Below are 26,441 nucleotides of genomic sequence, written 5' to 3' on the forward strand. Positions count from 1 at the left end.
AAGCACATATATACTATCACATAACCTTGGTGCAGTATTTACTTACTTATCAATTATTTCTTCAATCATGATGTAACCTGCGTTTTGTGTTGTCCCACCAATTTGGCTCTTTACTAAATAAACGGGACCATTGGACTTACATGAATACCGAACAGGGTTTGTGTATGGCCTATGTACGCATTCTGCCCCTCAAGTTTTGCAACGTCAGATGTGCATCTGGGAGAGGTTGTTTCCTGCACACTTGGAGTGAAATAAAACGCTCTCACTCCTGTAAAACCACAATACATGCATTGTGATTGTTAATAGCCTATAACGTATATGGCCCATAAACATTGTTTAAGATATTAATCATGAACTAAACTTATGCACCATTGCAATGTGACCATATACATGCATTAGATTGTTCTATCTAACATAAGGAAATCATTTTCGGAATTTTAACACACACAGACACTAAACACACACTGACATCAGAAATATAGGCCTGGACTGCATTTTTTCTTGTGTGCATATTATGTATTTGTGCCAATGTGCATTGAAGTGCATTGATAAGTAGACCTGCAGTGAAGTGAAAAACTTGCTGTAAAATGTATTGCCATTTTTCATTCTTAATGCTTTCTAAACCTCATCTTTACCGATTGCACCAAACATATATTATGATTTTGCTTTTGATCCACACGAAGGGCCTCCTTCTCTTCTCCAATTGAGCGTCAAGATTAATTTTAAACTGATTAGCATATGCAAATTATTTTTAATTGCAGGCGTAATGACTCTTGCGTGTGCGATTTTTCAACCCGCCATTTTTGTTCCTGCATGGTTTACAGGAAACCTTTTTCAATAAACAGACCTAGATTATTTTGTTATTCAAAATACATTCTTACACTTAATACCAAAGAATGTAGGCCTACTAAATGTACTGTAATTGTAAGTAGACCTGCAAGTTTGTATTTTTATCTGCATGAGGCATGTACGCTACTACTGAAACGCTCGGTTGCAATTCTCTCAACGTAATGCTATTCACACAATTCCAGAACAGATTCAATGTTAATTGTTTTTAATATTGTATATCAAGAAGTGCAAGCGGAAAGGTGCATCCCTATCGTAAATGTAAAGGTAAGAATATATGTAGGTATCATTTGTAGCCTATTTACAATAGGCATATTTGATATCCGTGTTACAGAAATGTGTAGGCGATATATTATCGCCTTGTTTCTAAAATACCTGACGTTAAAACTTCCTATCGGTTGATGAATGATATAGGGGGAAGGGATTGTCTCGTGTGGCGCGAGGAGAGTGTGTGCGCGCAATGGGCTCCCATGGAGTCTTGACAATATGTCCAGATTTAGGGGGACAAAAGATCGTTGAGCTTTGCGTTGCTAAGCACGTCTCAGATTCTAGCTTACCAAGAAAAGGGTGGCAATTTATTAGCAGTGGTGAGAAAACTAGAAATAGCTAGGTTGGACTTGGGAAATATATTGCAAAGCGCATAATTTCAAGCCATGACACACAAATATGATTGTTTATCGGGGAAATGTGATATTATTAAAAATAATTGATAAATACGAGTGAAAGCATTATGTGCAAAGTTTAAAAACAATTGAGGTAGTGGGGTTTTTCAATTTCCACACCACATATCTGTATTTTTTTCTCTCTCTCTCGCACACACACACACACACACACACACACACACACACACACACACACACACACACACACACACACACACACACACACACACACACACACACACACACACACACACACACACACACACACAAATATGATCAAAATTGCATTGCACTTGTAGTTTATAATTGCCTCATATTTCAATTAAAAAGGGATTGGGAGTGACCTGTGCCTTTGAGCTCAAGCTCTTGCACCTGGCAAACGTTGCTATTGCCGGAAACACACCTCTGCTGGTTTGGGCTCGTAGCCCACAGGCTATATTTTAATGTGCCTTGAAGTGTGAATAAGAAAAATATGTTATTTGGAGGAATAAGGCCACAAAACCACAAGCCCTTGGTCGGTATTTGTTCAATTTTGTTGCTTCATCTCCTTTTTTATTTCTCACTGTGCAGATAGAATTTACGGTGCTCTTATAAACGTTGTGCCACGTCTTACCTTTGCAATTTGGCTACACGAGGCCTCACTGTAAAAGTACGGAGCTATTCGTGAAAAAGAGTGAATAAGACTTTGGCTCTGTAATTTACGTTCAAACCAATGCAAAATTAAACATTGTCTTAGAATTTAATTTGACGCTCTCACAATGGCTTAAGTCTGAAATATGCATAGAGATGAATGGATCAGGTTTGCATAATGCCCAAAGTGCCTACTATCGCATTGGGAGTCTAAATCAACACGTTTCCATGCTCAGCCATAGGTGAGTATGAGGCTATTGCTTCACTAGAAGCACGAGCAAAGATGGATCTCAGGCGGGTTGTCATTACGCACACTTACACACACATGTTCATCAAGAGAGGGTTTACGTTTTCATGGTTTATGTTTTCATGTAGGCCTATGTGTGTTTTCCTTGTATGTTTGGGTTTTTGTTGCAATATGCCTAATGGGACAATAAAGATTTTCTAAATCTTAATCTCAATCTATTACCAGCATCAAATGAAGAAGGATACCATAGTCTATGGGTGCACGGAATCTGGATGATATAACAAGTGCTTTGTCCTTTACATAATTGTTATGTCAGGTGTGGAGTCACACAAAATAAGAACATAATCAAAATCCTCCCTCATATTCCGTTTTGTTAACCAATGCGTGAAGTACACGAATGTAAAGTTACGCATGATGACATTGTGTATTTACCACAGCATTTACTAGCCAACATATGGGTGTTGCCTAAACTGATAGGCTAGTTTTTCACAGGGAGCTGTTCAAGAGATTAAACCCGTCAGTAGACACATCACAGAATGAGCACTACAGGACATATTCGATTTATGCGTCATTAAGTAATGACGCATGACATTATTCCTCATAAATGTTAGCCTAAAATATGTTACTACTAATAGGCCCGTATAAGAAGAGTGTAACCTTTTGTTGTGGTTTTAGTCTAAAATGTGCAAACAGTGAGGCTGTACTGCCAGGGGAGGGGGGCGGGGGCGGGGGGGGGGGGGGGACATGCTAGAGTTGCCTGACGAGTGATAATGAACTTGGGACGTGCAAATTGCCATCATACATTTCTGTACAATATCTCTTGTCCACCACGGTCCCGGGTTCCCATCATGCGGTCGCTGGGGGGAAACGAAGCCATTGTCCCAACCCATAGCCCATTAGCCGCTACCAAAGGACGGTTTAAGGCTTGCCCTTGGTAACCCGTGCATCGTTGTGAGCTGGAGAGAAGAAAAAAAGCTTACCAAGCTAAGCCCGGGAAAGAAACAGTAGCCGTATTTATAGTTTGATCTCTAGGAAGCGTCCAACATTTGGAGAGAAAGAAATGGGGACCCCTGAACACTGATAGAGAGAAACCAACAACAACTGTGGCTGACAAAGTTGTCTCTTTGGCAGTCGAACCTCCTATTGAATAAGTAATTTATTCAAAGGAGATTTTCATCCCCACGATCTGATTATTATGATAATCAACCGACCTAGACCCCTTTCTTGGCCCTTGTCTGCTGGTCTGGACTCGTTGCTGACGGTAAAAGTTGATTTGCACGGTCTCACCCTGGCGATCCAGTGGTCACATTCCACGAGTCTTCTGTATCAAAGAGACAGACAAAGGGAATGGGGAATGCGCGCACTTGATTCAGGCGCAGGAGTTAGTCCATAGTCGCAGGGGCCTTCACGTCAAACGAATATTGGTAACTAGACAAGATTACATGGAATTCATATAATCCCACAGGAGCCAGGGTCTAAAACTCTCTCCAACCAGTTATGCCAAACTTTTTAGACTTTCACAAAGCAATAGAGTTATTTCACTCAATATTTGAAATGTATCCCAATGGGAGTTTTGAAGCCCATATCACTGATTCATATAAACTCATCCTCATAACGTTGGCATGAAATCACAAGAAAATGGACGCCATGAACAGACATAAAGGATTGTAGTAGCCTAGCCTATATGAGACGAATATCTTGGACACGTGCACTCTTGAGGGCGATGACATTTACGGTAATACAAAACCATGGTTGGGAGAGATGTTGAATATATTCATATCGCAGCCCGTTTTCTTAATTTCAGAGGGAGGGGACACAATAGAGCTGCATCGTGTCAAAGAGGCCCCTACTGTCGTGTCATAAGGGGAGGGTCTTGGCGATGCTATATGCTTTTTGGCAAGCATGTTTAAGTTCATATGCATTGTACAAGAGGAATGGCGAGCGCAAGGCACAGCGAACAGTTCACTTCGCTCTCAGCGGGGGGAGGCGAACACCATCTCTATGGGAAATAATCTCGATTCTAAACAAGGGGGGACCCGGCCGCGAAAAGATGAATGGATGGGGCCAGCGCGACGTCACAGCGAGCTGCAGCCATGAAGCTCAAGACCAGGCGCGAGCCAACCTACAAGCGCTCAGTTGTTCTACATCTCTTGACTCGCTCGGTTGATTGTTGTGGAGAGCGTTTGTAACCGTGGCTGGCAGACACCGGGGTGAGTATGGCATATATGATTAGAAAATGTATGTTCTGTTGCGTGCTATTGACGCGGATGCGGACAACGCAGTCGTAATTTTGCATGCATGTATAGCATAAAACATAACAAATAAAAGAACACGCTAGCGCATCATTTTATCCTGGTGGGGTTGGCACTCACTGTATGAGACTCGTGCAATATCGAGCTATACGTCTTTGGCACCGGTTGTCCTGTATCAATCGAATAGGCTATCAATTGCAATGTTTATGCTCATTTGAAGATTGTGTATGATAATTTATATTGAATGGTATCCGCATATTAGATATCCTACAAGACAAAAAACAACTAGCCTATCCATTACAGCTTGTTTAATTTTGTAGGCTGAAATTATGTTTGTAGCATAGGAAACAACCATTTCGATATATCCTCAATTTTGGATGTGGTCTCACTTGAATTTAATGACTGAAAGGTCAGGCTTACAATGCATTAGATAGGATACAGCTTTCTCCTTCATTACACCCAACACTTCACCTATTCTAGTTGAATCATTTTGAGCAAACAAAGAAAGATGGGATATGGGCAATCTCAGGCTAGGGGGCTTGATAACGACCTCCATTACGCACTATGGAGTAGACTAACCATGCCCCTCACACGGCAAGGTTCCACATGCATCACCCAGACAGACGCAGACCCACAGAGGTAATAGAAATCACATGTCATTTTACATACCATGCCATTTCTACATAAATTATTGATATAGCCAGATATACTTCTAAAACATCACAGGGAAATTGTCTATATGTCATCCGGCGTGTAATTTGCCACATAATGTAGGCTACAATAATGTAGCCTATTATTACATTTCTATAGTTTTAAGGAAAAGTCGCCTATTCGAAATGTAGGTTAGGCCTCGATCAGTTGATCAATTGAGGTTCGAGTCCAGACTATAAAAATTATTAATAGCAATATAGTATAAAGTACAACTGCTCACACCTATAGCGGATGGATGGGGAATCACAAGGCCATCCAATCCGCACGTGCACGCCGAATACGCGGCCTTCTGAGCACACGTGTGCACATTACTGGAGCATAGAGCATTGATATGTACCACCATTATGCTTTGTGAAGTAGTACTATATATGTGACAGTGGTAGGCCTGTACAGGACACTAATACATACGTTAATAGCGCAATAGCAGATTGCGTACACATTAGTTGTCATAGGCCATGGTATGATGTGTAAGTAAAGAGACTGCAGAATTATATGAAATGTAACGCTTGTATTGTGCGGCCTAAGATCAAAAAGTGAATTGCTTTTGCACAGCCAGGTTGTTGTTTTGTTTGGTGTTATAGTTCGTGTTACATCTGGTGACATTCTATCCATAAACGTGCGTGTTTTATTTATTAAATTGCAAATAATTTAATCTGCACATTTCTCCCAAGCACTTAGCTGGATTGTGGGTTGTGCGTAATGTAGGTCTGACTCGTTTTTTTACGAGTATTGTTGAAGGCCTTGTCTAAAAATCGATCTGCCTATTGCCTATATGTCTTTAGGGTGCTTTTGGAGATGTCATCTGGGGCGTGTCCTACCTCTAGACTCGGGTACCTATCTAGCTCAGGTGCCTTTATACAGGTAGATTACTTAACAACGCTCTCGTGAATTTTAGCCTACTATCTTGGACCATGTAATGTTTTTATGTCGCCTCAACGTCATATCTAGAGGGGCAGATGCAGGCTTGAGGCTTCGTACCTGTCTGTAGGCACAATAAAAAAAAGTTATATACTCAGTTCAAACGAGACTGAGTTGTTGTAATTGTTGACCTAAACCGGACAGTTACCATAGGACTGCAGTTGGGTTGGAAAATAAGCGTTTCTTGTTTTTGTTTTTTTCAGGATTCAATGGAGAGACATATAGGCGCAACAGAGCAGGTGGCATAGGTAATATAAATACACCACAATCTCTTACAGTTTTAATAACTGGGCAGGTATGGCTTAGACATTGTTCACTTTAACTCAGTTAAATCACTTGCACAAAATCCAAATGGAAGAGACATTGTAGGACGTGTTTTGCTAAAATCGTAGTTTTTTGTAGTCCATGATATCCGGGATCCTTGGAACGTCCATACTCCGTTGAAGTCGAAATGGTTAGGGTAATGGTTATGGTTAGGGTTATGTAATGGGTTATGGTTATTGATATGGTTAAGGTTAGGGTTTAGGGTAGGGATGTCCCAAGGATCCTCGATAGCACTGACCTTTTGTTATTAAATTAGCATATATGATATAATTTGTGCATAAGAGTGCAGTGAAAGTACCCGTTGAAAACTTAGGAAATTCGAGTCAATAGTTAATAAAGTATTACAAATTGACTAAGCCTATGGATATTAATACCGTATCAATCAATCATAATTTCACAAGAGAATACAGAAATGAAATGTTATTTTACTGCATAATTTTACTGCATATCTACACCTTTGCGTTCATACTTGTCAAGCTCGTCATTTTTTCGTAGCAGTGAACGCTGTTGGTATTATGACTTCACAAGGTTCCAGTGTGCAGCGGTAGGCTACAGTAGTTTAGGCCCTCTGCCAACAGATTGCATGGACCGCGCCAATTACATATGATGAACATTTAGAAATGACCTCAGTTCGTGCCTCGTGCATAAGCATTGAGACCTGAGCAACAGCAATGTGCCAATAAATTACGGATCAGGTTGGATTGAATTACATCGATTCACGTCATATCTCAATGGCATACATTGATCACTTTATTATAAAGCTATAACTACGTTCTTTGTACCTAAAATACATCTACAGAAAATATGTACATTGTGTATTGCTTCATCAAACATTTTCAATGCAGCCTATCCCTGTGCGCTTCAATTATTCCTAAGGATCAATTTGAAGGACGTCACCAACGTCTTATCCAATGACGAGGAGGGATTAGGTTTGTTTGAATGAATGAATGAATGAATGGTTGAATGAGTTATACCCCTTGACAATTATGAGGTTGGCAAGATGCAGTAATAGACAGTCGAACCGGATCTCTCCCTGGCACGTTACTGCGCAATATAGGCCTATCTGAATTTACCAAGGGGTAGGCCTAGGTTAACTGTTAAAACAAGAAGACAAATGCAGTTATTTTTAACAAACTGATTGTATGATAGTTAATATGCTTATCGGGGATTTTGATACGTTATAGTGGTGTTGAAATCCTGGCACTGAAGGCTACTAAGAGACAAGGCCGCTGTCCACTGCTGTGGTGCTGAATCTGAGGTGAGCTTCGTTACTGTTGCGCAGTGTGAGTTATTTGTAATCTTATCTGGCGCAATGTAGGCCTAATATGAAACATATTATTTCCTACTTTATTTCCTTAAATAATGTTTATTATTATTACTTGAAATAAAGTTGGTCAAATGCATTGACAATATCAGAAGGAAACGTCGCAACTGCGTATCAAACTATTTGGAATTTGCACAGTATAATAAAAACAATAATAATGACAATAATATGAATTGTAATAATATTGATTAATAAAATAGGATAATAAAAACAACAACTTTCCAATTCAAACTCTCCACTGCAAATGATGAAATACATGGTAAATGTAATTTCTTGAAAATAACATAAAATACACGTTTTTGATTTTTTTCAATATAATGTTGAGAATATAATGCTATTTATCGTTTGTGGTAGTATTATAAGTATTTATATTATATAATAACTTTGCAATTTAAAAAATATATATATTCACAGAACTGTCTCACATACTGTGTACAGTGTCACAAAAACAGTAAATTATTATTATTATTTAGTTGGATTTCAAATATTAATCCTGGGACAGTATAATTCACAATAATTTCATGCATTATATGTACAATCAAGTTATTGGCTGTGCCAATAAATAGCACAAATTAATAACTGAGATAAATGTATTGTTAACCCTTTATGCTTATATAATCAAGTCTCACTATTTAAACAAAGTGTATCCATTATCCATGTCAGATATCATTTCAAATGATGTTGTAGCATGTCAATTCTCTCTCTGACAAAAAGACACGTAGAGATCAGGACATTTCTGTAACTGCATCAGTATTTTGTTTTGATGGCATTTTGTCCTTGGCAGGAAGAAATACCTTCCTGGGTGAATAGTCACTTTTTCAGGAAAGATAGTATCATTTCTATTTCCAGCATGTGTGCACGCTTTTGTTTGGTTTGCACGTGTGTGTGTGCTTGCGTGCATGGGTGTATGTGCATGCACTGTATGACATATGCATGTTTGCGAGTGCGGATGCTTTGAAAGAGCCTTGTTTTATCCTTGTGTAGCATACTGTAGTAAGAAATGATAAAGGTGATTAGAAATCCTTATGGTGACTGGTAGATTATGATCAAAAATAAGACATTTTGAAGCTTGAATCCTTGTCCTAGCTGACAGTAAGGAGAGGATGTGTTGTCTGCCAACAGTGTGAGACTACAGGTAAAGATGTGTACACTAAAGGGGAGAATGTTCTCTGTCTTTCTCTCTCTCTCTCCCTCCATCTATCTCCTGTCAGTCATTAGAACATGTATAGATGGGAGGAGCCTCGTTGTTGGGCTGGGCATAAAGAAAAGCTTTAAATTGGCCCTTGTGCCATGTACCATAAATGTGTGTACTCCGTGTGTGTGTGTGTGTCTGTGTGTGTAGGTTTGCACTTGTGTGTGTTTGTGCTTTTGTGCTGTATTCTGACCCCAACCTTGAACATGCCCTCCACAATTTACTGTGGAATCTCTGATAGATATGCATACGCAAGAGGCAAACCTTTCTCTCTGTATCTTACAGTAAAACAGCTTTAATTTAAAAAATAAATTTTGGACATGGGGGGGGGGGGGCGGCATTTGAAGCCATCACCCTCCTATGGAGCCAGTCCATGTGAGAGACTGCCTCACTATAGGGGTGGGCGCAGGGGCGGAGAGGTGTGGTCTGGGAAGACTGGCGCCGTAACCAGTTTGGACTGGTTCGCCAGCCTGTGTGTTTTGATCAAGCCTCACGCTGATTATTTGACTTTGAGGAGTCAAGGCTTTGGCTGCCATGTTACGGGCTGGCCGTCCAATCAAAGGCTTTGTAACAGCAGAACAGTGAGGGCGGATTGGCAGAGAAATGTTACAGTTAGTAAGTGGCCAATTGCTGATGAGTACTTTAAGCAGAGGGTCAGGAGGTTCTGGTATTTTTGTGAACTGTTAAGTACACATTTGATGAAAGTTGATTCATTTAAAATAATCAGCATTTCTTACATCTTACCAGACCCCTCTATAGAACTGATACAGTTTACTCACTGTGCACTTAAGTTTGAAAAGGGAAATTAAAGTCTTAATTTTTCTGATTGTTAATACTATTTTTTCCTGATTATAGGTCAGAATCTGGCCCTTGCGTATCACCTGTGGCACAAGAGGATGGGCAGCCTTAGGGGTTGGTTGTTATCTTTGGTTATCTAGCTGTATGAGTGATGTACATTCTTCATAAAGCTAGATAACCGAAAGTAACAAGAATCCCATTACGCTCCTGAAAGGCATCAAGATCCCCAACACATACCCCCCATGCCGCACCACCCCATTCTACCATTCACAGCAAAACAAGCAAAAAAATGGCCGACATCATAGGACATGGGAGCAGAAGAAAATGTCAAGTAAGTCGTGTGATGTCATCCAATTGCACAGGTTTATGTGTGTATGTGTACGTGTGTGTGTCTTTTTAACTCAGCTTGACAATTACAACTATCTGGTCTCTGTTATTGCCTCAAATATATCACAATTGCCTCTGAGAATTTTAGCAGCAGATTTGAGAGTTTGAGTATTTGTTGAGTTTCTTATAAATTTACATATTTGAGTATTATAATTTTTGATATTTCCCTCTGAGCAATATAGTTGGGAAAGCCTGATCTCTTTGAGATTGATCTCTAAAAATAATGAACTATACACATAATGCCATACACATATTTCCACGTATTTGTACATGGCCGGTGGCATTGGTCCGTAGCAGCCCGGTTGGTCCAACAGGATCACTTGTAATCTAATAAGCCCCTGATCCCTCTGTGTGGGGCTGCATGCAGCGGCTTATACTTACGATCACATGGCCAGCAGTGGTGGGCGGGTCCCAAAGAACCAACGGCAACCTGAATGGTGCTGACTGCGGACTTTGCGGTTAACAAATTGGTCAGCCAGTAGCTGCAAGTAACCATCCTACGGTTGTAGCAATTCTGTACTTGGCTGATGGGGTTTTAGTTAATGCTGTTTGGGAAACAGGTGAAATGAATAGAAAGTATGGTTGCTGATTATAGCCTCTAATGTCATACGTTATTTGGATTGTGGAAGTTTACAATGGACTTTTTAAGTTAATCCCCTGCCAGCACATAGTCGAATGGACAGATTTGTTTGAGGCCAGTTTTGTTAAGCTAGATGGTTGTTTATTTGTTTTCTCCCCCTCTTTCTTTCATGTGGGAAGGTGTTTGATTTTGCTTTTGTTTGGGTGTTTGATTTGAGGTGACAGTTGGCTTGGTTGTGAATGGGCCATGGCGAAGCCTCCATTGCATGAGGTGCTACCATGTGGAAAGGCCTGATGGGTCTTGTTGAATGCCACTGTGTGGGGCTCTGTGGGGGAGTGGTCCGAGGGCAATCAACCAGAAACTGCCCCCAGTGACAGAGCCATGAGAGAGGGAACAATCCGGGCCTCAGCCAATAGTGGGAGTAATTGGTCAATCAGATCTTCACACCTTCAATCAGTCATAAAGGCAATGATGTTGATTTCTTTTCAACTAGAAAAAGAATCATGTCGAGTGAGGCCTCTAGTATGATATTTCTGTCTTTCGGCCAAATCAGCCTTCCATAGCTTCAAGACATTACAGAGAAATTGGAGAGTAAATTGTATACTATAGCACCAGTATGTTTGAAAAACACGTTATCTGGTGATCAATGGCCTAAACAGGGTTTTAATCACATTTACTCGGCTAAATTTATACATTTGAATTCTGCTTTGATAACAAACACAATACTTACTCCAATATGGCACGTCGGACTAGACTGAAACTCCTGTTGGAGCGTTTGTATAGCAACAACACTCACAATGTCAATTTTAGCGTGTTGTGCAGCGGTCCCTGCCTGCTGCATTGCAGGTGCTGAGTGTGACATTTGAGCTCAGGGCTCAGCGAGGGAACGAGAGAGACGAGGGCCTTGACAGCAAGTGACATGCGGTGATGTCACCTCCTCCGGTGGCACAGTGGTACCTGGCTCTTTGTCTGTTTTCCCTAGCTACTGTCATTACCAACGGAAGAATCCAGGGGAACTGGAACAAGGCCCCAACGACTGTTCTTGGCTGTTATCTGTGGATGTATAGCTACATACATGCCGTTGTGGTTGTTAATGTGACAAATTGGCCTTTTACAAAGTGTTATGCAAGTAAAATTTGATTGATTGACAACATCTATGGGTAGAGATTTTAGCAAAGTTAGATTAGCTTTCTGACATCAGTTTGTATTTATTTTTCAGGCAGTAAAATAGTATTTTTTCTCTCCAATTAGCTACAATTTGTACGATAAGCATGAATACTATTTCAAGAGAAGATGATATGAAGTGAGTGACAGATTGCCATAAAGGTGTGTGCACTGGTGCAGCTGTTTTGTTGGTGGCGATAAGGGGGATGACTGTGTGTGGCACAGTCATATCAAAAACAGTCCACACTAGGGACTCCAGGAACTTTCTGGTTGGAGGATGCACGGAGTAAGGAGGGAATAAGCAGGATATCCAGAATCTTTCAACCAGGATTTCTGGAACACCAGGGAGTTCATTGAAAGTTCCTGGAATTTTGCAACCCTACCCCAGAGGAAAGATGGCCTTTGCACTGCCTGCCTGAAAATGGCACAAAAGCGGGAGTTCCACAAAACCTCCGGGACTCTACTGTAGCCCTGTCTGGAGTGGAGGGAGGGAAAGAGAGAGGAGGTAAAGAGAAAGGATGGAGGGAGGGAGAGGAGAAAGGAAGGGAGGCAGAGGGAGGGAGGGTTTGGTGGATTTGTCTTAGCTTTCAGGCTCTAGGCAAGCAGATTTAGACTCCAAGTGTCAAGTAGAAAAACAGGCATTGTGGCCGGGCCCTGGCGGCCCCCCACCAGTAGACTTTACAGTCAATAGAGCTAGTCCACTTGTCACAGGGAGACAATGGGCTCCTTTACCACCCTTTCAGCACCTCCGGGTCCTAGCAGCCAGACGGGTTTCTGAAAAAGGCCCAGTGATTCTTGCCCCCTTTTCTCTGCCTCTTTTTTCTCTCAACAGAACACACCAACAGAGTTTGGAAAATGGCTTCACTGCTGGGCTGGTACAGAGGGGCAGACTTTGCCATTTCTAAAGCGGCCCCCGCCTCCCTGTCGCTCACAGAGAAATTCATGTATTTCAGGCGTTTACAGAAGTCAATGGACCCACCCAGACAAAGGAGATTAAGTTTGGTAACTTAGCAGTAACAGGTGTACTTTGACTTGGTTCGGACCACACCGGAGGTGGGTGCTATTGTTGGACCCGTTGTTCTGTTTCCTCCCTGACAGTTTCGACTTGTGTGGAGATAAAGATGGAACTGCTTTACGGCCTTTGACAATCTGCTTTATATGTTTCCTCTTGGAAGTTAGTGCTGGGAGTTTGTTTGGCCTAGCTGTTCAAGACCAGTCTCTTATCATTTCTCAGTCTTTGAAAATACTTCTCAGTTTTGCTACAATTCATCATTGATTTGCCAAGAAGTCTCCAAAGGGAGACAGGAGTTATGTTTAGATCTCCCTCCGCTGTTGCCCCGGGAGCTAGTGAAGGGTAAACAATCCAAATAGAGAAATATCAGAATGATTACAGAACACTATACATTCTAGCATTTAGAACAATGTGCTCAACTGGAAATGCTTTAACATAGGATGCATTTTTAGAAGGAAAAACTAATAATTTTCTGAATATTTTAACAGTTAGGAAAAAGAGCCTCTCAACAAAAAGAGAAAGATTACATTTTCAGAAGTTGGGCAAGTATTGCACAAAGTGAAACAAACTATTTCAGTCTTGAACAAAGCTTTTGGACAGAGCCTGACAGAGCCTCAGTCCACAGAAGGCCATTCTGGTGAAATTACTTGTCAGAACGTCATGTGAAGGGGCTGTTCAGACCGAAGCGGCTTTGGCAGCCATTGTCTTGTTCTCGCTCACACACCTACGAGTCCAGAGTAAGCACACAAATTCATTGTTCCCTGAGCTGTTAATATCAGAGGCTTCACAATGGAGCCCATTCGCCATATTTGCATATGGCACTTTTCCAACAAGGACTCAGAGCGGGCTTGAAAGCCGGCCCACTTTAGTGCCAATGGCAAAAAAATGTCAAGTGCCAATTAGGAGAGGTTTGCCACCATTCAGTGGTACCCCACCCCCTCTACTACTGCCCCTCCCTTCCTCCTAGCCTACTCTCTCATACTCCCAAGCCCATTCCCTTCACCCCAAGCCCTACTCCCCCATTACAGCCTACAAAATAGTGTCTCCCTACTGGCACGCTGAAACGAAAGCTGCCTCCTTCCTCCAGCCTGAGAGTGAAAACAGACAGCAGCTCTCTCCTCCCCGATCAGTCTGCTTGTTGGTTCACCAAATGTCATGTATAGGCTAGGCTGGTAGCTAGTTAGTAGATTCCAACCCAGATTGGTGGAGTTAGTTTGTAGCTCTTGGGTTACTTGCATGTGTAGCTTGGCCGGAGAATGACATGGAAAGGCACCACTACAATATGTTTGACTAGTTTGAGTTTGTGCTAAAAGAATGCGAAGGCTAACATAATAGCTCCGCCAACCTCTTCATCAACCTAGCATGTTGATACTGTAGCATTGTTGTCTTTGTTATAATGAAGTTTCACAACATTTGATCTCATACAGCCAACCATCTGTGACTCCAGCAGCATATTTCGGACAACAATCCCCTTCTAGGTCACAGCCTTTCTCCCACTGTATTATATTATATTTTCACATGTGATCACATAACCTTTCATGTGGTTTTGGTACGACTTACAGTACATGTGGGGATATTTCACATGACTACATAGGTGATGCCCTGCAAACAAAAGGTCCCACAGTCGCAGTGTTTTCAATTGACATATTTGACACAAATGATTACATCGTGTATGTTTATTTATACAGTAATTATTATTTAACATGTCCTCACCTGGGATATGAACTCACAACCTCTTGGTTCACGGCATTACGTACGATCTTCCTTTCTACACCACCATGTCTGTTTCAGTAACTGATTTCACCTCTATTCCTACACTTTGTACTTCAAAGTAAATCTCAGTTTTGTTAATAATACACCATTATATTTATCATAGTGATTCAGGACAAAGTAAATAATAAGCCCCACCAACGTTAGACAACTATACAGAAAACCCCCAAATTTATGAAATAAGTAAAGGAAATCAACGATGATATAATAGTCAGATTAATTTAGAACTAAAATAGCAGCGCAGATGGCACTTTTTTGCTAATTGCAGAGATACATTGTAGGTAATTAATCTGTGGAGGACTTCTGAGAATACTACAGACTTTGTGACACAGCAGAAAGATCAGCGTACTCCAAATATAGAGAGTGTGATTTCAAATCCCAATGCGTCATATTGAAAAGTCAGCACTGAGTCATCAAATGTCATCATATTGATTAAATATACAGTATTACACTATTTTAGCTGAACAGCGTAACACTTACCTTAAATCTTCAAGTATCATTACTTCCTTTACAAAAAAAACATGAAAAGAGACAAGTGAGGTTAGTTGTTCACATGTGAAACCATATGTTCACATGTTTACATTTACACCACCTTTTCACGTGTGGAGAATAACAGGTTTTCACCTCACGTGAATTGTAGTAAAAGCAACATGTGAAATTTGCAGTTTCACATGTGAAAAACGTTTAAAAAATTTGCATCCCCATGTTGTCACATTTCTTTCACAAGACCATGTTTTCACGTGTGCTCAAATGTTTTCACGTGTAGTTTCATGTTATCACATGTTGCTTTTACATGTTGGTTATGTTATCACATTAACTTCACATAAGATCACGTGATCACATGTGAAATTCATGTGTTTTTTCAATAACGGAGCTCAAGTCCTTGTTGCGTCCTTGAATGAAAGTGAAGACATTGTGGAATTGCTGAAAAGACTATGTTAGCTGGAGCAATCGCTTTGCTTACTATTGCAGATGATGTGAGTCTGAACTTAACTTCATGTGAAACTTGTATGATATCAAGTATGATGTTAAAATACAGTGCAGTCAGAAAAAAGATAAGTCATCTTCATAATAGAATAGGTAATCTTGTTTGTCCAATTTGGGCCACCGTTGTTCCTCCACATACCATTTACCTGACTTACCGCCTCCTGCCACTCAAAATGATTTCCCCCCTGTTCTTTTTCTCTTTCATTCTTTCATTCAATCTCTGTGTCAATTTTTTTTCTTCCCAGGCTTGATTCTCAGATGCTTGGATCTGATTTGCATGCATTTGCATAATGAAAGTCATTTGCATGCTCAGGGGCAGACTGTACCATGAGAAAAGACATGTGTGGGTGCGTGTATATACATACAAATGCATGTATGTGTATCTCGGCTGGTTAAACCACATACTCACATTTTGTCTTTTTGCCTCATCTCTTTCCCTATTCTTATTTTTGTGTGCAGACTACCAACACCACCGTGACAGAATGCTGGCAAAATGAGGCTGAAAAACAAGGAGAGGAAGAGAGGTTGCTGTTGACTTTGCCTCCCTCTTCTCGCCCTCCTCCGTATCGCCTCTCCCCTTCTCCCCTCCCTCGCTTCATCCTCAGCTGCCTTCCCCATTCTCCTGTACCGCGAGACGTAGCCCACGCCACCATCTTAGGACGACGTTCGCTGGCATGAAATGGAAGTGAGGACCAGAGAGAGCAGGTAACAATAACAGCCCTGAGCCCGGCATCATGCCTCCATAACACCACCACCGCCACCATCACCCCATCCTTTCCTTCTCCTCCGGACCCTCCCTTCTCTCTCGCTCCCTCCCTCTGCCAGGCTGGCCTTGCTTTTAAGCACCTCAGATGTGTTTGCTAATTGCAGAAATCACGGGACGCGTTGATGGGTGGGGGGGCAGGCTGGGGTTTTTGTGTGTGTGCTTGCATTAAATCCCTCCTTGCTCTCGCGCTCTCTCAGGAGGCATTCAGTGGGCATCTGTGCTCTGAACAGCCTAGTTTTCTTCCCGTTTGGGAATTGTTGTGCCATCCTCTTCACACACATGCCCGACATGGCGACGGCTGCCATTTTGGTTGAAATACGCGGGCCGTATTCCCTGGTCAGAACATCTGAGACATGAATGTTCCACATTTAGCATATTACACAAGATAGTTACACCCAGAGACTATTAACAAATATTAGCTAGGGCTATATAATATCATCATCACTATTCTTATTATCAATAGTAATCAAAGAGACAGTACGCTTTTTGCAATATTTATTTTCACCAAGTCTTATCATTCCGTTTTTGTAATTAATGATCCTAATTTGCTGACATGTAAACATTTACGCAAATGACTGTTTAGTTAAAAATGCTAAAAGCAGTTCAGAGCATATCTTTAAAGGAGAAAACTGTGACGCCCATGAGCCAGCGTATGCTACTCAGACAGAGACTGCAGTACAACACCAACACAGAGAGAAAGGAACCAGGAGAGAGTGAGTGTGGTTGAGAGAGGGAGCGAGAGAGGCAGAGGCCGAATGAGAGTATGATAGCGAGGTCTCAGTAGAGGAAAGCTGTCTTTGTGTTGGTGGGTGAGGTTTTGGGGGAGCTGGTGCTGAGACAAGTCGTGTATTGTTCTCCTAAGCAAGCTTGTTGTAGCGACTCCTTTATTCCGAGCAGGGAGCTGCAAGTTTAAAAAACGCTTAATAACCAAAACACCAATTAGAGTCGGCCGGGCCCGGTTAAATAAGGCAGCCGGTAAACAATGTGTGCCATTGTCCGTGCCTCACGGAGAGAACTCCCTTTGTTTGTGTCTGCATACTGGAGGTCGAGACAGTGCTATCGCTAAGATACTGTACGGTGCCAGAGCATTGCTAATGGATAGGCTACTGAGTTACTACCCATGCATATGGACGGTGAAACACTAGAGTGCTATTAAGTCTGTCTCGTCGCCAATCCCACCAAGGTGTTCCGCTGCATGAGGTCTACAGAGACATTGCTGTTAGGACTAGACATAATGAATCCATTAAGGATATTCAAATAAACTATAGCAGCTGATTAAGCCAAATGTGGAGATAGAAAAAAATCCTGACAAAACCAACAACATTCAAAGTTTCTATGTTGGGGAGCCAGTCTAACAAAACATCGCATGAGAATCTTAGTAGTAACAGTGTCTAATCTAATGCAAACCCACTAATCACGGGCAGTCTCTGTAAACAGGTGGTAGATTGAGCAGGGGCCAGGGCCATTCTCAATTTACTGTGTAAATTATGCAGAGCCCAAAACAATACAAACAGTAGACAGTAGAGTGGCTGGCGTTGGGTAATGAGATGATGTGTGGCCTGTGCGGGCTGGGAGCGAGGCGAGTCGAGGGGGTGGGTGGGCACAGTCAGCAGCTTGCGTCTGAGTGTGCGGGTCTGGAGGGCTGGAGTTTGGGCAGGGGGCAGACACTGTCCCGTCTGCACACACCCCTCCTGCCTAGACTAGGGGGTGGGGGGAGGCAGCTGGGACATGGAGCACCCTCCCCCATAGCTCCAGCGAAAGCTCCAGTCTTGGGAACTTCTGTGGCAGGCAGAGGTCCCCCCAATATTGGCACGTAGGGGCCCCCTAAAGTCTGTCTGTGTCTGTGGCTCCCACTCACCCCCTCCCTCCTGTCTCCCCACAGCCCCCCAAGCCCACACCTCCCTCCCAACTCCCTGCCTCTCTCCCCAATGTGACGATGGGGGCCTGGGAAGGACTTGAAGTTCACGGCCAGACCTCCTATTGAGCTGACAGGCTGACTGTTTGCTCAATTCGACTCCCTATTCAAGACTGAGCTAGAGGGGGAGTTTAAGGGGTGTACGGTGGGGGCGTTGGTGGGGGGGACACCACAGAGCTGTGACTATTCATTCAGAGGGAGAGACAAGTGAATGGAGAGAGAGGAAAGGCCAGGAAGAAGATAAAGGGTAGAAGGGAGGGGAGAATAGACAGGGTGCATAAATAAGAGTGAGGATTCCGTGCACAAAGTTTGCTCTGAGCAGTGCGTGCCCCCTCTCACACTCCCTTAGACTCTTAATTACCAGCGTCCTCCACTCTACTCTCTCTCCCTCTTTCTCTTCCCCCCCTCTCACAATCATTCTCATCATCCTGTATGTCCCCCTGGTTTTATTGGCCCACATGCTGGGGTTGTAAATTTACCATTAACTAGCTCATTCACCATAGGCCACTCAACAAAAACAAGACCATGCTTCCCAATAACTCAAACCGACACCAATACCCTAAACCCCTTTTGTGACACCCCTTCTGTCTCATGTTGCATTTCATTGGAAATGTCCTTCCTTTACTTGTAGTTAGCCCATTGACATACAGTACATATTAAACTTCTATCGAAATGCTATCTGGCATGGCTAACATGATTCTAGCTAATAGCTAATATGGCTAACATGATGCTAGCTAGTTAGCATGCTGGCTCTACCCATTGTAGTTTTGAAACCAGACAACCACAAACATCATGGCTCTCTCTATGTACTCTGTGACCCTTGGGTAAGATTTTAAGTTGCTTGTCTGAGTGGCTCTAAAATAAAAGGGCAGAAGTCCCTCAGTCTCAGCTCCTACAGCTTAGGGTGTGTCACATGCTTCCTCTTTGCATTATGGCCCCTTAGCGTACCAGGCTCCCGGCAGTGCCTTTCAACTTCACCCTCAATCCCCTTGGCTAGCTGGCAGTCTGCGCCCGGCACACAGAGCCGGGCTTACCTCAGCTACAACCAGACCAGGCGCACCTAAGGCCACTTGTCATAAACTCCCGGATGGTTTTTGCTATATGAAAGAGACTGGCCGTTCACTAGGAAATATTTGAACACATAATGTACTGGCTTTATTTTGAGTTTGTTTTATATGTGGTGGTGTTTTAACCAGTGGTTGGAACCGGTTCAGGGAACAGAACCGAAAACCAGAAAATTACAACGTCTGTCAAGGATCTCTAGTGTTCCGGAACAGAACTGTTATTTTCAAATCTTGAGAACTGGTTAATAATGTTATTTTTTGTTCCAAAAATATTCCTAATGTCTAGTATATAATTCTGCAATTCAGTTCTGATGCTAGTAATAGCCTATACACACTCCCAAGTCATGTCATGATGCTCAGCGCTTCAAACCATGTTCCTCCATGTCCACCGCTTAATCTCGCTCTCTCCCCACCCGTGAAACTTCAGTCGCATCATCTCTGACCAATTAAACATGCAAACAACTAGCCTACCTGTTCCATAGCAAGATGCTCTATCCGTGCTAATTGGTGAGGTAAAGTAATAAGCTAAATATAAAAACAATGTCGATTTCACAAATATATATATATATATTTTAAATTAACTATATGAACCACTACTTTTTTCTTCTTCAACCGGTTCAGAACTTTATTATTCTGGCCGGAACAAATAATATAGGGGTTCTGTTCGGGAACGATTGGAAAATCATTTTGGTTCCAACCCCTGCTTCTAACATACATTTTTTCCCCCCTCCAGGCAAATAATGGTCCAGAACACTGATAGAGGGCAGAAAAAACAGCGAGCAGTAATCCATTGGGAGAAGAAAAGTTGCCCACAAACTACCAACCCATCCCTAGTATTTGCAATGGAACAGGCCCATTACAACAATGTTTGTCCACTATACTCCGACTTGTGCCCCAACATTTGAGCATCAGAGCACTTTAGCTGCCTCTGATGTGTGGTTGGACCTCCGGCCTGGGTTTTGTTATCCAGCAAGGGCCAATCTGGATTGGTTTTGTTTCCTTTCTTAAGCCAATAAGAAAGTGGGTTGGTGGCGTGGAAAACAAGAGCAAATCTCAGGATCCAAGATGAACAGAGAAGCAGTGATTCTTGGATACACTGTGCTATGAATGAGATACATTACATGTGCTGTGTAAGTACAGTATTTGCTTGCAGCCTCATTAACATCTACACAAAACATTAAGAACACCTGCTCTTTCCATGACAGACTGACCAGGTGAATCCAGGTCAAAGCTATGATCCCTTATTGATGTCACTTGTTAAATCCACTTCAATCAGTGTAGATGAAGGGGAGGAGACGGGTTAAAGAAGGATGTTTAAGCCTTGAGACAATTGAGACATGGATTGTGTATGTGTGCCATTCAGAGGGTGAATGGGCAAGACAAAAAAATTTAAGTGCCTTTGAACGGGGTATGGTAGTAGGTGCCAGGCACACCGATTTGTGTCAAGAACTGCAACACTGCTGGGTTTTGCACACTTAACAGTTTCCCGTGTGTATCAAGAATGGTCCACCAGCCAAAGGACATCCAGCCAACTTGACACAACTGTGAGAAGTATTGGAGTCAACATAGGCCAGCATCCCTGTTGAACGCTTTTCGACACCTTGTAGAGTCCATGCCCCGATGAATTGAGGCTGCAACTCAATAGTAGGAAGGTGTCCTTAAATGTTTTGTACACTCAGTGTATGTTACATACATATAAATGTTCCTTGCAATACAGATTCTTAAGTGCAAACATTTATATAATAGCATAGAGCACTTTACTACTACTACTACTACTACTACTACTACTTTAATTTAAAGTAAATAACAATGTATGAATAGAGTCCATGGTGTTGCATGGGAATGTTGTATAACAAGTTGTATAAATAACATAGACCTACCTAGATCATAATGGTTAGGATTTTAGCCCATTTTTATGTTTATGTTTTATTATTTACTAGTTGCTATGACTGACAGATACATGAATGTGAGACCCACGGCAGCAGTGAAGAATACTGCACTGCGATTGGACGGCTCCACACAGGCGAATGGGAGAGCTGTTGTCTTTATACTCTATGCAACTGTTTTTGGTCTGCTACCAAATATATTGGGCAAGCCGTCAACTGGATTATTTTTGGGCGAACAATCTCATGAAATATTATACTGTTTATTCAGTTTTCTCTCACAGTGTAGGTTTTTTGTATGTGTGTGTGTATGCGTGTGTGTGTGTGTGTGTGTGTGTATGCGTGTGTGTGTGTGTGTGTGTGTGTGTGTGTGTGTGTGTGTGTGTGTGTGTGTGTGTGTGTGTGTGTGTGTGTGTGTGTGTGTGTGTGTGTGTGTGTGTGTGTGTGTGTGTGTGCATGTGCGTGAAAGCGAGAGAGAGAGAGAGAAAGTTAGACATTACAGATGAACATAACACATTTGATTTATAAAACAAATTGTGGAGAGACATTTTAGTTTTAATTTTTCAATAACAGAATTGAATATGCTGGCCCTAAGCCTCTGCCAACGCAAATCAGTGTAGGAATTACACATCTAATATTCTTGATGGCAGAGCTCTGTTTGATAAGCAGTGCGGTTTATAGGGAGTAAGCTAGGCTGCACGGGCAGAACTTACTAAACCACTAAAGCTTTCCAAGTAGGCTTTGAATGCAGTAGCCTGGCTTTCCCTAGCAAACCACATCAGCGTAATACAAGGTACTTTAGAGTAAGACATGATAAATACAGAGATTTCAAAGGCTTCCTTAATTTCCTGTCCTTGACATTATCGCATACACGCATACACACAATACACACACACACAATACACATGCGAGCAAATGCAATAATGCAAGCACTATCATAGACTAGTTTGTTTTATATACATTTTCAGAAAGTGGCACATTTTTATTCCAATTGATAATCTATGCAAATCTTTGAAGTATTTTCTTTAACAATCTATTCGGTGCTTGTACAATTAAGTTGAAGGAGACTATCTTGGTCTGAATTTGTAAATGTATTATTTTGATAATCACAATGCTATATTATTACTTATCTGCCTGGATAAGCTTGAAATTGAAAAACATTTTTAATCCGTAACTAAAAGTCACTTCAGGGATGGCTAAAACCAGTCTATTTGCATACGTTCAACAAATTGTGGTCGCTGAAGTTATTAAATAATTATATGTTTCTTGTTTTGTTTTGCACCGAGATGAAATGTCTATTCAGATATTTTTAAGCAACCGATGTTGTTTGTGTTATGCAATCTAATATGTATTATGTAATGCTAGAATGCACTGAATGAACCACGTGTGCCTTTGTATGAAAAACAAACTGTCTTGTCATGGATTAGTAATAAAAGTTTACATTGAAAACAAACAGAAAACAACAGTTTTGTTCTATTTCTGTCCATCGTCATGAATCTATTGGCATGTAAGAAGAGAAGGTGGAAGACCCCAAAAAATCACTGACAGTATATCACAAGACATACTAGCCCTACTTTGAAGCTGTTAGCAGATTTACTGTTAACTCAGAGCCAGGACTGTAATATTCTATTGCCAAATTCCACAGGACTAAGGATCTTATACGTTTAGTGTTGAGCTACTTGAGATCACAATAATCATCATAATAACTGTGATAAAAAGTAAAACCTAAAAAGTAAAATTCCAATTCAATACATAATTGAGATGGATTTTTTTGTAAATGAAATCCACAATTTCTCTCATTTACTTTATTTTACTCAACACAAAGAACTCAAGGACACACCCCAAAAAACCTCAATACACACGCACACGCACACGCACACGCACACGCACACGCACACAACCCTACTCAGGTGTGTAGTCCTCTGTGTACTGCATGTCACAGTGTACCGTCCCCCTGAGATGTCTGACACCACATATGGCAAATGTGCCAACACCGGCATATGGGCCCTCACAAGTCACTACCATTGTCATGTAAAAGAGTCTACTGACCCTAGTGTATAGGACTGTAAATATACTGTAAAACAAATTAAATGCAACCCTAACAGCATAGTCTTATCAAGCAGTTGTTTTCATTTCATGAATCTTTGTGCAATTTAATGTAAACATTTTAATGCTGCAAGCATGCCGATACAGGATTTTGATTTCCACATTGGATAGTGTTGGAGTTCTAGAAGAAACTCTACTGTTTTGTATAGCTATGGCCAGCAGAAAACAATTGGCTGTACAAATAAACATCCACTCCATGCAAATATTACAGTGCCCTTATTAACTGGGCCAGGTTGCAAATACATTATGTTCCAGGCGTTAACATCCAGTCTTTTGTGACATCTCCCCTCGCCCTCCATGTTTCTTGGCGGTGTTATCGTCCTCATAATCTAATTCACTGGTTTTTGTCAACCTGCCAAGAGACAAGTTGCATTTGCTGAGCGCTATAGGCTTTAATGAACTGAGCGGTGATGTTAAGCACATTTGAGCAACGCTAACTACACAACGGAACTGTTGTCAGACTGATGGTGGATTATGGTCTGAGCTAGCTGCTGCTTGGACTCACAGGTTGGTCAGGGTCAGGGTCAGGTCCAGGGTAAAGTCACCCAGCTTGTCTGTGAAACGCTCCTGCTACTCGTCAAGATACCACCCGGCTTCTTTTGTAGCCCCGTCATCCATTGGCATCACTTCAACAAGGGGGAGCCATGGAAAATAGAATTCAATGTTCTATAATCATATGGGCTACAAATCGTATTGGCTCTGTGAGCTTCATTTTACGATGCACAATGTGGATTTGCAATACTTGAGGTCACTTGCCATTTTATTGACTGATAATGTGAATGCTTCAAACAAAGGATTAGCATGCGCAAATAAGGAGTTGCTGTAGTTAGTTAACATTTAGAGGGTGTAGCCTTCTTTCGGGAGAAGCATGCATTAGCTACATCTAACATGAGAGCGATGTATGAATACAGACTCTTAGGCATTCCAAGATGGCGGCAACGGTCTGTCAACATACAGTAGCTTTAACCTGATACGTAAAATGGAAGATTCACATTTCTGACCATAGCTGTTTGATGGACAGTGGCACCAGGGCCAGCGCCAAGGGAGTACAGAGGGGAAAATGGCGGGTTTTGGTAGTTGTCCAATGGGCAGGAATTCGGGTGCTGCTCCTTTCATAGGTTCCTCAGCATCATCATTACCATGCAGGAATGTGCCCCTAGGAGTCCATTCTGTGTGGTTTTAGAGGGAAACGCGTTCTCAACCTATCACTATGGACCGAGGATGCGTGTCCTTGGATCCAACTGTGGTCAGTGCCAAGTATAAGCAGTCACCCTGTTCAAATAATTTTGACCTCTTTAAGCGGTTGTTTGTCCATAGTTTGCTGCTTTTGCCATCTTTCGTTGTACGGCCATTCCATGCAGTGAGCAAAAAGACAGTGGCCAGAGGTGCATACTAAAATTATGATAAATATGGAATCAACATAAAAATGTTATCAACAGAAGAATGAAATAAAGTAACAAAACATTGTGCTGAAATATCAATGGATCAAGTGAAAAGCATTGATCACTGATCAATTGTGGCCACTGTCTTTGTTTGTTTTGGGTGCATCAAGTGAATCCTGTCCTGGAATGTCAACCAGTTTGGCCAGAGCTGGCGAATGGAGGCAGTCAGCAATGTGAGTAATGTTTTCTCTTTCACAGCCCTCTCAACCCCCTGCATCCTCCTCAACTGCCAAAAAGTCCCTCCAAACTTTATGGTGATGTCATTCATATGCAAAAGAGGTTTGCTTTCAGTGAGTGAGTGAATGAATGAGTGTGTGCATGCACATGTTACTCGAGTGGTCGATTCCATTACTTGAAGGACCATTACACTTGCCTGTCACTAACCAAACGACCTGAGAAAACTGTGTAGACCTAAATCCCCCTCCTCCTACCATCCCCCACCTCCACTTACTCATCCTCACTATCAAGTTATTTTGGCACAAACCTTGTTTGGATCCTCTTAAAATATTACGTATCATTTGTTCTTGAGCAATCGTATACATGAACACTCTCAAGGCTCTCAACAGGACACATAGGATTGTTGAGACTAACTAAGTATAGCCTACTATAACTATTTAACAAGAGGGATCTAGTTTACTTCTGTCCTTAATTATGACAATAGCATTTGTAAAGTGAATTGGTGGAAGGCCAAATGCAATCAAGGAAACTCAAAAGGTTGGTTATACAATCTCGTAAAATTAAACTGCATTCGGCCATGTTTGCTCAGTTCAAGCACTCAACTTTCAATTGGTGTAGTTGAGGGGAAGTTTAAATGTCACTGAGGGTTTAGGTTAACTCAATAACTATCACAAATCAACATTGCTGTTGTTGAAAGGGTCTTGACGGTCTTGATCTCTCCTTGATTGACAGAAATCCTATCATCTTGTATTTGGTTTCGACCTACATCAACTGTGCATCCACTCCAATCGCAGCTTCTCTTTAACATAAAACATTTTTGGGTCAGATGTTGAAACCATAAAGTAAGTTAGTTATGGAGAATTATATTAAACAGTGCTTATTGGATTTGATTGTTGTTTGAATACCAATCAATCCCATTAGAGAATGGATCAAATCTGACACTTTCGACAGATTCTGAAACGTGTGTCTAGTGTCATGGGAAGGCAGAAAGCTAGTGGAGCTTCTCCCTTAATCACTTAAAAACAAAATAAGAAATCTGAGATCTAGTGTGTGGGAACAGAACCCTTGGGTCAAATTAGCATACACACACAGTGGCGTTGGATGGGACCAGAAGGGTGTCCCGAAAGCAGCCGTGGAAGGTCTGAGGAAGGCCCCTCTAATAGGCGGAGGAGGCTGGAGAAGAGAGGGGCTGGGGGGTGCGAAGAGAGGCGCGAAGAGTTAATGCAGACAGTTCAGTTCAACAAAGGCATCCCCGCCATCGGGGCAGAGAGGAGTACGGGAAAA

Source organism: Salvelinus namaycush, chromosome 5 (genome assembly GCF_016432855.1).
Source record: "Salvelinus namaycush isolate Seneca chromosome 5, SaNama_1.0, whole genome shotgun sequence".
In the NCBI taxonomy this organism is placed as follows: domain Eukaryota; kingdom Metazoa; phylum Chordata; class Actinopteri; order Salmoniformes; family Salmonidae; genus Salvelinus; species Salvelinus namaycush.